Raw genomic sequence first — 13,589 nt, 5'->3', positions numbered from 1 at the left:
GCTCCGTGGCCAGGGAAGAGCGGCACGGACGCGTTCCTGCTCGCTCCGTTGCACCGGAATTTCGACGGCTGGGTTCGGCCGCTAAATTGATGGCGCTACCGGAAGAAATTTCACAAAAGTGAGTACTGTGCTTGTCTTTAATCTTTTAAAGTAATTTTTCTACGGGCGCCCGGTCCGTGGCTTAGATATTTGGTTTGCGGCGAAACAGACCCGGAACGTGGCTCCAAGTAGCGTTCCGATTCGCTGAAATTCCCCGTAGTCAGAGAGCAAGAATGGTGAATGTTGCTTGGCGGTTTGAAATCTCAGGCTTTCTCTGAAAGCTGACCTGCCAGAATGAGCCGAAAGCAGGCCGAACGCCAATAGGGATGCCGCAGAAAAGGTCCTCTTCTTGACAGGAGAAGAGCTTGGCGAAACGTCAGCGCCGTTTCCCGTAGGGCCTCCGACGTACCGGTTCGGCAAGCGTGGGCTTTGTGCGATTCCCTCGGGGACGATGGCGAACAAACCTTGTACGGCAGAGAGCATCTTAGCTTACTTTCCATCTCCTGCTCGGTTACTTGCAGAATATTTAATTTGGCGTCGCACGGACCCAGAGGGACGGGTCCCCAACTCATGCTGGTAGGGCAACCCCAGTACCAGCCGGTAAAATCGGAAAAGAGTGCGACGTTTTGAAACGTTTGCCTTGCGAGGAGAAGGGCCGTCTCTCGTTAGGCAACTGAATTCTGCGACCGATTTCCACGCCTCACGCGCGTGCGTGCGCGCACACGCGCCCCCCCCCCCCCCCCCCCCAACAGGCAGGCTTTGAAGGAGGCAGTCCCTAAGGCAACGCGATCTAAAACGTGGAAGTTTTTTTTTCTATTTTTAATAGTTTCTTACGGATAGGAGGCTCGTGTGAGCGTTTAGCCTGTCCTGTCCTTAATTCTGAACCCACTGGCTGGTGCAGAAGGACGGTCGTGTGACAAAAACAGCATGAAATTTGTCCCTGTGCCGGCTGCGTCCCGTGGTAAAGGAGTACATCTGTTATTCCTGCGTGAAAGATGTTTGATGAGCGTACCGCATCGTCAGAGCTGCTCTTGGTCTGCCTGCAAGCCGTGGGTTATGATTTAGAAATACGTTCGCCTACCGTTCCTTAACTGTGTGGTTTTGGTTTTTATTTTTTCAAAGAAAGGGTGGCTTTTTCGTCGATCTCTTTGTGAGAGTATCAAATCAGGCGGCGGTAAATACGTAGAAGCAACTAGGCGTACTACGGCGTGTACCGGACAGCGTTGGCGTGCCGCTCTGCTAGCAGCGGAGAGCCAGATGAGGATGCCCGTGGTAAGTACTCGTTCTGCCTCCGGCTGAACGGAAAGATTCTCATGTTGAGGGTTCCTGGGCTTGTCTGTGTGATTAGCATTACTACTTTTTTTTTTTTTTTTTTTTTTTATAATATGAAACAGGGTCAGATGATTGTTGATGAGTGGGACTTTGCGTACTCCTTTAGGTAGTTTTTCGTACTGAACCTTAGATCGGTTACAAAACTTAATCTTTGTGCAGTTTACACGTTTTGTAGCAACTACAAAGACATTTATCCTGTAGGTAAGCTGAAAATAAAAATGCGGTTTCTCACCTGATTTTTCTTTCGGAGGAACGCTCGCCCCCAGCGGCTGGTTTTTTTTGCTAGTGTTGTCGGGGGGAAGGAACGGCGGCGCTTGCCTGGTTTCTTCCCCTAGCCAGGGACCTGAAACTTTGTTTTCCTCAGCTGTTTCACTAGAAATTTACAAGTGTCGGTGGTCAACAGTGGCAGAGAATTGGGTGGCGTTTTCAATTTCAAAGGGAAGGAACGTGTTGATGTTAATTCTGTTACCAAAAGCGAAGTACCAGCTGCTTCCTCTTTCTAGATCTTCTCTCCTTTCGCCGTCCTCCCCGAGGGGTAACGTGGCCACGCCGTATACCTTTTCTGCTCTTCGTTTGATACGCAGGAGCGCTGTGAAATAAATAGAAGGGCTACGGACAGACATCTGCCATCGTTGCGGCTGCCTTAAATCGTGTATTTGTCCCTTTAGCCCGTCATTTCCTTTCCGCTCAGTTGAGTTACGTGCAGCGTTAGGTTCCAGTCGAGAGCGGTGCCGCCGAACAACGCTCTGGGAGCGTGCGCGGAGGAGGGCGACCGAGATGGCGAGAGGTCTCCGAGGCAAGACTTAGGGGGAGCGGCTGAGGTCACTTGGTTTGTTCAGCTTGGAGAAGGGAAGGCCGAGGGGTGACCTCATCGCAGTCTACACCTTCCTCGAGGGGGACGGCGGAGGGGGAGGCGCTGACCTCCGCTCTCTCCGGTGACCGGCACTAGGACCCGAGGAAACGGGACGAAGCTGCGTCAGGGCAAGTTCAGACCGGACGTTGGGAAAAGGCTTTTCACTGAGAGGGCGGTCGGTCAGTCACGGAACAGGCTCCCCAGGGAAGCGGTCGCAGCCACCGAGCCTGTCAGGAGTTCAAGGAGCGTCTGAACGATGCTCTTAGTCGCACGGTTTAGTTTTAGGTAGTCCCGCGTGGAGCGGGGGGCTTGGTCTCGGTGATCCGTATGGGTCCCTTCCAACTTGAGATACTCTATGATTCTGTGAAATCTTCTGGGTTAGAAACGACCTTATTGTAATAGAGAATTCGCTGAACGTGGCTTTGTGCAAGGACTGTCGTCTTAGAATATCTTTTTTTTTTTCTTCCCCCCCCCCCCCCCCCCCAGATATGAGAAAAGCTCTGTCCAGAGATATGGAGACGAAATCAGTTGTACCTCACCCTGTGACACCGGAAGACATTGAGTAACTGTAAGCTGTGATGCTCAGTGAAATTACTAAGAGCGTTAAGTTTCCCGTGCCTTTGCTTTCACTCTCCCATTCTCTTGTCTTGCGGCACGTCGCATTTTTTGAGGCCGTGGAAGCGACACCGGGAGCGATGGGTTGTCAGAACCAGGTCCTCCTGCCCGTCGCTGGTTTTGCTTACCTTCGCCGTCTCTGTGTACCAGCCTGCGTCTCTCTCTCTCTGTTCCTCAATCCCTGTCCTCTCTTCTCTGTTCTGCTTTGTTTCGCTGCGTATGTCCCGTTCCCTGTCCCACCTTTATCCTTCCTTCCTTCTTCCTCGCCTTTTTCTTTGTCCTTTTGTCCTGCTCCCCGACCCTGTTTCTCGCTCCATCTGACCGTCCTTTTCCTGGCACCTTGGTGTCTCTGCTCCTTGCCCCCGTCTTTCTCTCCCCTCTGCCCAGTCCTCGTCTCCCTCTTTTGTCTCTCTGTCCCTCTGTCCTCCTTCTGCCTCTGCCCCTCTGTCCTGCTCCCTGCCCCTCTTGTTCTCACTCTGCCCCAGCGTCCCGCTCCCCGGTCCTCTTTCCCTCTGTTGCTCTCTCCTTTTATCTCTCCTTCTCCCTGCTCCCCAGCCCGGTTCTCTCACGCTCCCGCTTCCTTTTTTTATTCTCTGTTGCTCTGTCCTGCTCCCCGTGCCGCTGTCCCTCGCCGTACCTCTCGGTCCGGCTCCCTGCCCTTATTCTCTTTTCCTCCCTCGCCGTGGCGCTGCCCGCCCAGGGTCGTTTCTGCCTCTCTGTCCCGCTCCCCGTCCTGGTTTGTCGGTCGCCGTCCCGCTGCCTCTCTTCCTGCCGCTTCTTCCTCCCTCTCTGTCAGGCTCCCTGTCCCCGTCCTTCACTCGCCGTCCCTTTCCTTGCCTCGTGCTTTCTCGCTCGCCGCCGCCGCCCCCCCCATCCAGCTGGCTGCCCCTTTTCTCCTCTCTTCTAGCGTCCTGCAGCTGGCTCCTCGGTTTTGGCGGCAGCCTGCACATAGCAGCCCAGCTCTCCAGCAGCCTGACGGACCGACCGTGTGTCTGTTCCACGCCGGACTGGCGAGCGTGGCTCCGGGTAGGACAGCCGAGGTGCCCCAGGGCCGGGCCCCGAGCCCCGGTGCGGAGTCTCTCCCGGAACCGGCTCTGTGTGTGACTGAATAAACGCTTGCGGTCTCTTTTGCCGTGCCGGCTGCGTTGGCGCTTCCTTGGGGGGGGGGGGGGGGCGAGGGGCCAGGGGCCGTGATGGAGGGCAGGGGAGGAGGTGTGTGTGGGGGTATTAACGTATTCAACAAGGTCACATTGCTCGCATCCTCGGGATCCAAAAGTGATGCTTCTTGGCTCCGCCCCTGACCCATGCCAAACTCCGCCCCCCCGCAAACTCCGCCCCCCCGCAAACTCCGCCCCCACAAACTCCGCCCCTCACACACACCAAGCCCCGCCCCTCATGGAAACTCCGCCTCCCGGCGCAAACTCTGCCCTGATGCAAGCCAAGCCCCGCCCCTCAGGCAAACTCCGCCCTGATGCACGCCAAGCCCCCCTCACGCAAACTCCGCCCCCACACAAACTCTGACCCTGGTGCACGCCAAGCCCCGCCCCAATGCAAACTCCGCCCCTCACGCAAACTCCGCCCCTGATGCACGCCAAGCCCCCCTCACGCAAACTCCGCCTCTGATGCACGCCAAGCCCCGCCCCTCACTCAAACTCCGCCCCGATGCAAGCCAAGCCCCGCCCCTGATGTAAACTCCGCCCCCGGCGCAAACTCCGCCCTGATGCAAGCCAAGCCCCGCCCCCGATGCAAACCCCGCCCCTCACGCAAACCCCGCCCCTCACGCAAACTCTGCCCCTGGCGCAAACTCCGCCCCTCACGCAAACTCCGCCCCCCCGACGCTAACTCCGCCCCTCACGCAAACTCCGCCCCCGACGCACGCCAAGCCCCGCCCCCGACGCAAACTCCGCCCCTCATTGAAACTCCGCCCCTCACGCAAACCCCGCCCCTCACGCAAACTCCGCCCCCGACGCAAACTCCGCCCCTCACGCAAACTCCGCCCCCGACGCACGCCAAGCCCCGCCCCTCACTCAAACTCCGCCCCCGACGCAAACTCCTCCCCCGATGCACGCCAAGCCCCGCCCCTCACGCAAACTCCGCCCCTGATGCAATGCCAAGCCCCCCTCACGCAAACTCCGCCCCTGATGCACGCCAAGCCCCGCCCCTCACGCAAACCCCGCCCCCGACGCAAACTCCGCCCCTCACGCAAACTCCGCCCCTCACTCAAACTCCGCCCCGACGCAAGCCAAGCCCCGCCCCTGATGTAAACTCCGCCCCCGGCGCAAACTCCGCCCCGATGCAAGCCAAGCCCCGCCCCTCACACAAACTCCGCCCCCCGACGCTAACTCCGCCCCTCACGCAAACTCCGCCCCCGACGCACGCCAAGCCCCGCCCCCGACGCAAACTCCGCCCCTCACGCAAACTCCGCCCCTCACGCAAACCCCGCCCCTCACGCAAACTCCGCCCCTCACGCAAACTCCGCCCCTCACGCAAACTCCGCCCCCGACGCACGCCAAGCCCCGCCCCTCACGCAAACTCCGCCCCCGACGCAAACTCCTCCCCCCGACGCACGCCAAGCCCCGCCCCTCACGCAAACTCCGCCCCCGACGCATGCCAAGCCCCGCCTCTCACGCAAACTCCGCCCCTCACGCAAACTCCGCCCCCGACGCACGCCAAGCCCCGCCCCCGACGCAAACTCCGCCCCTCACGCAAACTCCGCCCCCGACGCACGCCAAGCCCCGCCCCTCACGCAAACACCGCCCCCGACGCAAACTCCTCCCCCGACGCACGCCAAGCCCCGCCCCTCACGCAAACTCCGCCCCCGACGAATGCCAAGCCCCGCCCCTCACGCAAACTCCGCCCCCGACGCAAACTCCGCCCGCGACGCACGCCAAGCCCCGCCCCTCACGCAAACTCCGCCCCCCGACGCACGCCAAGCCCCGCCCCTCACGCATCGCACAGCGCATGCTCGCTCGGTGCTGCCGCCTAGTGACCAAATTTCGGTACTGCAGCGGCAGCGCCGCGCATGCGCAGTGCAGCGCCACGCCCCCTCCCCGGAACCGGCTGCCGGCAGCCGGTGTGCAGGGGCTGCTGTGAGCCGAGGGAGGAGCGGAGGCGTCGCCGGGCTGCGGCTGCACGGAGGGAGAAGGTGAGCGGGGCAGCGGGACGGACCGGCGGGTCCCGGGGAAAGCCCCGAGGAGGGCGGCGGCAGCGGTGCCGCCTCCGAGGAGAGGCGGGGGGGCGGGGGGGGGCGGCGGGGTCCGTGTCACAGAGGGGAGGGGGGCTGCCCGGAGCCGTGCGGCGGGTGGGGGGGGGTGCGCGCCGTGTCGGAACCGGGCGGGGAGACCGTCCGGAGCCGCGCGGCGGGGGCTGCCCGGAGCCGGCGGGCGTCCGCGCCTTTCGGAGGTGGCTGAGGGGAGGCGGGGGCGGGGGGCGGGGGGGGGGCGCCAGCCCGGAGCCGCGCTGCGGAGCTCGGGGCTGCCGTCGCGGCTCGGCGGGGCTTTCGGGTGAGTCGGCTTTGGGGTGAGGGCACGGGACGGTGTCCCCCGCAGGGTCAGGAAGCGTGGAAGGCTGCCTCCCGCGGCACGCCGGCAGTTGCAGTCTTGGGGCACGCGGCTGCTGGTCGGCCATATTGGCTCCCCGGAGCACGCCGGGAAGTGTAGTCTTACGGCACTCTAATGGCTGCCACGCGGCGCTTGCCAGTGCGTGCCGGGAGGCGTCGTTTTCGCGGACGTGGCTGCCGGACAGCCCGACTTGCTCTCGCAGGAGCGCGAGGTTGGGGTTTTTTTTGCCGGTTTCGAGTGGTTTTCTGCAGGCTTCCAGCCGCTCCCGAGCAGCGGTGCGGCCGTGCTACGAGAGCGCGCGCGCGGCGAGGCGTTGCCCGGTGTCCCGAGACGAGCGCTACCGGTCGGACTCTCCGGAAGCCTGTCCGGCAGCCCCCAGGCCGCCCCCGAGCCCTGGCGTGAAGGCGGCAAGCTGGCCCTCGCCTGTGCCGCTTTCTTCCTGAACAGGGGTGCTGGCGGCGGCGGCAGCAGCAGCAGCGCGGGGAAAGAGCGGCGTCTCCGGAAGCCCCTGCAGAAGGAGGAGGGTCTCCGGCCAGGGCCGACCTCCGGTAGTAACGGCCACTGCTTTTTCTTTCCCTCTCCCAGGCCGCGCTGAGGACGTGGTTGCCCGTCCCTCCCTTGGGGATGCCGTCGACTGCACCCGCCTCGCCTGTGCCTGGCCTGGCTCGCCTCGTGGCGTGGGGGCGAAAAGGGACAGGCGGCGGAGCGCTTACCGGCCGTGGACAGCAGCTGCCCTAAGGGAAGCTGGAATGGCCAGAGAAAGGTGAAGAAGAAGAAGAAGAGATGGAAGGCTCTCCGGCCGGCAGCTGCCTCCCGCTGCAGGCAAGAGAGCGCCTGCCTCGCCGGGTGAGGAAAGATCCCTCGTTGCGCTCCGCGGCAGGTCAGGCTGCCGACGGGCACCGCAGGGTCGCCACGCGTAATCCAAAGCACGGTGCGGCCGCGTACCGAGGGAGGCAGGGAGGCAGGCTACTCATCTAGGCAGACTCGTCTCCTCGGAGCTGTAAGACACCCGTGTATTCTCTTAGGCGGAGGACAGCCGAGCGACCGGAGTGACAGCAAAGGAAAGGCGGAGAGCGGGAGAAAGAAGCGTCTGCGCTGGCAAGCTCTCCCGGCAGCGCCGAGAGCCAGAGCTGCGGTGAGTCCTGGGCCCGCGGGGCCCCATCGCCTCTCCTCTGCGTCGCGGGCCCTCCTCTGCCCCCCCTCGCTTTCCCACCCCGCTGTGGGGTTTTTTGGTTTGCTTTCTGCTCCCCGCTATGTTCTTTTTCCATCTCGCTCTGACGGGCTGCCTGTCCCCACCTTTTTTAGGTCCTCGCTCTCTCTGCCCCGTAGCCCGTGGCTATTGTTTCCTTCTCTCTCTCCCTGTCTCTCTGTCCGGCCCCCCAGCCACTGTTTCTGCATTCCTCCCCCTCGGTCCTGTAGCCTGTCGGTATTTCTGCCATCTCTGGCTCTCTCTGTGCGGCTCCTCGTTCCTGTTGTTCGAGGTCTTCCTTCTCGGCTCCGTAGCGAGTCGTCGTGAGTCTCTCTCTTTCTCCGTCCCTCTTGAGCCTCTTCCCTGCCCCTCGTTTTGAAGGCCCGCCTCTCTGTCCCGGCACCCGTCGCTATGGATCCTTTTTTCGGTCTGGCTCCGTCTCGCTCCCCGTCCCTGTTTTTCTAAAGTCTCCCCTCTCTGCCTCCTAGCCCGTCGGTACCTTTTTCTTTCCCCGTCGCGGTTCGTCTGGCTCCCTGTCCCTCTTTCTTTCTTCCTTCCTTCCTTCCTCCCTGTCTGCCCCCGCAGCCCGTCCCTTCGTTCCTTTCTCCTTCCCTCTCTGTCCCTCTCCCGGTCCCCGGCATTAAACTCTGCTTCTCTGCCTGGTAGCTCGCCACCGTCTTACCTTTCCCCGTCTTTCTCTCTGTCCAGCTCCCTCTCTCGAATCTTCAATTCCTCCCTGTCGCTGCAGAAGCCTGTCGGGACTTTTTCCCCTGCCCGGCTTGCCTCTCCCTGTCTCGCGATTCCTCCCTCTCTGCCCTCTTAGCCGCGACCGTTTTTATATTCTCCGTCTCTCCCTCGGTCCGCCTCGAGATCCCGATTGTTTTTTTAAAGCGACCGAATCGTCGAGGTTGGCAGAGACCTTTACGATTATCGGGTGGAACCGCGAACCTGGCGCCGGCAAGTCCCCCTCTGCCCCGCAGCCCGTCCCTTCCCTTCCGACGGCCTCTTTCTCCACCTCCCTCTGTCCGGCTCCCGGCCCCTCTTTTCCACTTCCGCCCTCTGTACCCTGTGGCTTTCCCCCTCTTCTTTCTCTCTCTGTCTCTGTTTGAGGAGGAGCAGCTGCCGCCCCAGCGTTCGCACCCCGTTCACGGTGTCGCGCGCACGCTTCTTCTCGGGCGCGCTTCCTCCTCCTCCTCCTCCTTCGGGCTCGACCCGAGGCTTCCGGCAGCAGTCTCCGGGTGTCGGATTTTGTAAAATAATTAACGTAACTGAAAGGTGCAGCAGCGGGATCGGCCCGGGCGGGGCGCCTCCAAAGAGAGGGACCCCGAACAAAGAAATCCCGGGGCCGTTCCACGCTTGGGTCCCGGACACCCGCCCCCTCGCGCGCTGTCCGCGCGTCCCTTAGTCCCGCGGTGACTTTTGGTCTGGGGTCTTCTACCGTCGTCTCGGATTCTTCTTCTGTATAGCTGTGGGCGGTGCGTTATTCCACAGGTGCTGCTGCGCCGATGCTCCGTACGTTCGCAGTAACGGGTAGAGCGGAAGGCTCCGTGGCCAGGGAAGAGCGGCACGGACGCGTTCCTGCTCGCTCCGTTGCACCGGAATTTCGACGGCTGGGTTCGGCCGCTAAATTGATGGCGCTACCGGAAGAAATTTCACAAAAGTGAGTACTGTGCTTGTCTTTAATCTTTTAAAGTAATTTTTCTACGGGCGCCCGGTCCGTGGCTTAGATATTTGGTTTGCGGCGAAACAGACCCGGAACGTGGCTCCAAGTAGCGTTCCGATTCGCTGAAATTCCCCGTAGTCAGAGAGCAAGAATGGTGAATGTTGCTTGGCGGTTTGAAATCTCAGGCTTTCTCTGAAAGCTGACCTGCCAGAATGAGCCGAAAGCAGGCCGAACGCCAATAGGGATGCCGCAGAAAAGGTCCTCTTCTTGACAGGAGAAGAGCTTGGCGAAACGTCAGCGCCGTTTCCCGTAGGGCCTCCGACGTACCGGTTCGGCAAGCGTGGGCTTTGTGCGATTCCCTCGGGTACGATGGCGAACAAACGTTGTACGGCAGAGAGCATCTTAGCTTACTTTCCATCTCCTGCTCGGTTACTTGCAGAATATTTAATTTGGCGTCGCACGGACCCAGAGGGACGGGTCCCCAACTCATGCTGGTAGGGCAACCCCAGTACCAGCCGGTAAAATCGGAAAAGAGTGCGACGTTTTGAAACGTTTGCCTTGCGAGGAGAAGGGCCGTCTCTCGTTAGGCAACTGAATTCTGCGACCGATTTCCACGCCTCACGCGCGTGCGTGCGCGCACACGCGCCCCCCCACCCCCCCCCCCAACAGGCAGGCTTTGAAGGAGGCAGTCCCTAAGGCAACGCGATCTAAAACGTGGAAGTTTTTTTTTCTATTTTTAATAGTTTCTTACGGATAGGAGGCTCGTGTGAGCGTTTAGCCTGTCCTGTCCTTAATTCTGAACCCACTGGCTGGTGCAGAAGGACGGTCGTGTGACAAAAACAGCATGAAATTTGTCCCTGTGCCGGCTGCGTCCCGTGGTAAAGGAGTACATCTGTTATTCCTGCGTGAAAGATGTTTGATGAGCGTACCGCATCGTCAGAGCTGCTCTTGGTCTGCCTGCAAGCCGTGGGTTATGATTTAGAAATACGTTCGCCTACCGTTCCTTAACTGTGTGGTTTTGGTTTTTATTTTTCAAAGAAAGGGTGGCTTTTTCGTCGATCTCTTTGTGAGAGTATCAAATCAGGCGGCGGTAAATACGTAGAAGCAACTAGGCGTACTACGGCGTGTACCGGACAGCGTTGGCGTGCCGCTCTGCTAGCAGCGGAGAGCCAGAGGAGGATGCCCGTGGTAAGTACTCGTTCTGCCTCCGGCTGAACGGAAAGATTCTCATGTTGAGGGTTCCTGGGCTTGTCTGTGTGATTAGCATTACTTTTTTTTTTTTTTTTTTTTTTATAATATGAAACAGGGTAAGATGATTGTTGATGAGTGGGACTTTGCGTACTCCTTTTGGTAGTTTTTCGTACTGAACCTTAGATCGGTTACAAAACTTAATCTTTGTGCAGTTTACACGTTTTGTAGCAACTACAAAGACATTTATCCTGTAGGTAAGCTGAAAATAAAAATGCGGTTTCTCACCTGATTTTTCTTTCGGAGGAACGCTCGCCCCCAGCGGCTGGTTTTTTTTGCTAGTGTTGTCGGGGGGAAGGAACGGCGGCGCTTGCCTGGTTTCTTCCCCTAGCCAGGGACCTGAAACTTTGTTTTCCTCAGCTGTTTCACTAGAAATTTACAAGTGTCGGTGGTCAACAGTGGCAGAGAATTGGGTGGCGTTTTCAATTTCAAAGGGAAGGAACGTGTTGATGTTAATTCTGTTACCAAAAGCGAAGTACCAGCTGCTTCCTCTTTCTAGATCTTCTCTCCTATCGCCGTCCTCCCCGAGGGGTACCGTGGCCACGCCGTATACCTTTTCTGCTCTGGTACCGTTCGTTTGATACGCAGGAGCGCTGTGAAATAAATAGAAGGGCTACGGACAGACATCTGCCATCGTTGCGGCTGCCTTAAATCGTGTATTTGTCCCTTTAGCCCGTCATTTCCTTTCCGCTCAGTTGAGTTACGTGCAGCGTTAGGTTCCAGTCGAGAGCGGTGCCGCCGAACAACGCTCTGGGAGCGTGCGCGGAGGAGGGCGACCGAGATGGCGAGAGGTCTCCGAGGCAAGACTTAGGGGGAGCGGCTGAGGTCACTTGGTTTGTTCAGCTTGGAGAAGGGAAGGCCGAGGGGTGACCTCATCGCAGTCTACACCTTCCTCGAGGGGGACGGCGGAGGGGGAGGCGCTGACCTCCGCTCTCTCCGGTGACCGGCACTAGGACCCGAGGAAACGGGACGAAGCTGCGTCAGGGCAAGTTCAGACCGGACGTTGGGAAAAGGCTTTTCACTGAGAGGGCGGTCGGTCAGTCACGGAACAGGCTCCCCAGGGAAGCGGTCGCAGCCACCGAGCCTGTCAGGAGTTCAAGGAGCGTCTGAACGATGCTCTTAGTCGCACGGGTTAGTTTTAGGTAGTCCCGCGTGGAGCGGGGGGCTTGGTCTCGGTGATCCGTATGGGTCCCTTCCAACTTGAGATACTCTATGATTCTGTGAAATCTTCTGGGTTAGAAACGACCTTATTGTAATAGAGAATTCGCTGAACGTGGCTTTGTGCAAGGACTGTCGTCTTAGAATATCTTTTTTTTTTTTCTTCCCCCCCCCCCCCCCAGATATGAGAAAAGCTCTGTCCAGAGATATGGAGACGAAATCAGTTGTACCTCACCCTGTGACACCGGAAGACATTGAGTAACTGTAAGCTGTGATGCTCAGTGAAATTACTAAGAGCGTTAAGTTTCCCGTGCCTTTGCTTTCACTCTCCCATTCTCTCGTCTTGCGGCACGTCGCATTTTTTGAGGCCGTGGAAGCGACTCCGGGAGCGATGGGTTGTCAGAACCAGGTCCTCCTGCCCGTCGCTGGTTTTGCTTACCTTCGCCGTCTCTGTGTACCAGCCTGCGTCTCTCTCTCTCTGTTCCTCAATCCCTGTCCTCTCTTCTCTGTTCTGCTTTGTTTCGCTGCGTATGTCCCGTTCCCTGTCCCACCTTTATCCTTCCTTCCTTCTTCCTCGCCTTTTTCTTTGTCCTTTTGTCCTGCTCCCCGACCCTGTTTCTCGCTCCATCTGACCGTCCTTTTCCTGGCACCTTGGTGTCTCTGCTCCTTGCCCCCGTCTTTCTCTCCCTCTGCCCAGTCCTCGTCTCCTCTTTTGTCTCTCTGTCCCTCTGTCCTCCTTCTGCCTCTGCCCCTCTGTCCTGCTCCCTGCCCCTCTTGTTCTCACTCTGCCCCAGCGTCCCGCCCCCGGTCCTCTTTCCCTCTGTTGCTCTCTCCTTTTATCTCTCCTTCTCCCTGCTCCCCAGCCCGGTTCTCTCACGCTCCCGCTTCCTTTTTTATTCTCTGTTGCTCTGTCCTGCTCCCCGTGCCGCTGTCCCTCGCCGTACCTCTCGGTCCGGCTCCCTGCCTTATTCTCTTTTCCTCCCTCGCCGTGGCGCTGCCCGCCCAGGGTCGTTTCTGCCTCTCTGTCCCGCTCCCCGTCCTGGTTTGTCGGTCGCCGTCCCGCTGCCTCTCTTCCTGCCGCTTCTTCCTCCCTCTCTGTCAGGCTCCCTGTCCCCGTCCTTCACTCGCCGTCCCTTTCCTTGCCTCGTGCTTTCTCGCTCTCGCCGCCGCCGCCCCCCCATCCAGCTGGCTGCCCCTTTTCTCCTCTCTTCTAGCGTCCTGCAGCTGGCTCCTCGGTTTTGGCGGCAGCCTGCACATAGCAGCCCAGCTCTCCAGCAGCCTGACGGACCGACCGTGTGTCTGTTCCACGCCGGACTGGCGAGCGTGGCTCGGGTAGGACAGCCGAGGTGCCCCAGGGCCGGGCCCCGAGCCCCGGTGCGGAGTCTCTCCGGAACCGGCTCTGTGTGTGACTGAATAAACGCTTGCGGTCTCTTTTGCCGTGCCGGCTGCGTTGGCGCTTCCTTTGGGGGGGGGGGGGGGGGGCGAGGGGCCGTGATGGGGGGCAGGGAGGAGGTGTGTGTGGGGGTATTAACGTATTCAACAAGGTCACATTGCTCGCATCCTCGGGATCCAAAAGTGATGCTTCTTGGCTCCGCCCCTGACCCATGCCAAACTCCGCCCCCCCCGCAAACTCCGCCCCCCCACAAACTCCGCCCCTCACGCACACCAAGCCCGCCCCTCATGGAAACTCCGCCCCGGCGCAAATCTGCCTGATGCAAGCCAAGCCCCGCCCTCAGGCAAACTCCGCCCTGTGCACGCCAAGCCCCCCCTCACGCAAACTCCGCCCCCAAAAAAACTCTGACCTGGTGCATGCCAAGCCCCGCCCCAATGCAAAACTCGCCCCTCACGCAAACTCCGCCCCTGATGCATGCAAGCCCCCCGACGCAAACTCCGCCCCTCACACAAACTCCGCCTCTGATGCACGCCAAGCCC

At 59.9% G+C, this 13,589-nt stretch overlaps 1 long non-coding RNA gene across 1 annotated transcript; it reads left to right on the top strand.

The window, feature by feature from the left end:
• Nucleotides 1-1,207: 1,207 nt before the first annotated feature.
• LOC129201229 (uncharacterized) lies at nucleotides 1,208-3,965 on the top strand. The gene is made up of 3 exons (XR_008575307.1): nucleotides 1,208-1,311; nucleotides 2,711-2,792; nucleotides 3,747-3,965. It is a non-coding gene; the product is annotated as an uncharacterized LOC129201229 (long non-coding RNA).
• The last annotated feature ends 9,624 nt before the right edge of the window (nucleotides 3,966-13,589 follow it).

The sequence above is a fragment of the Grus americana genome, unplaced genomic scaffold (genome assembly GCF_028858705.1).
Source record: "Grus americana isolate bGruAme1 unplaced genomic scaffold, bGruAme1.mat scaffold_877, whole genome shotgun sequence".
Classification (NCBI taxonomy): domain Eukaryota; kingdom Metazoa; phylum Chordata; class Aves; order Gruiformes; family Gruidae; genus Grus; species Grus americana.
The sequence above is the reverse complement of the archived record's forward strand: the minus strand, read 5'-3'. Positions and strand labels throughout refer to the sequence as shown.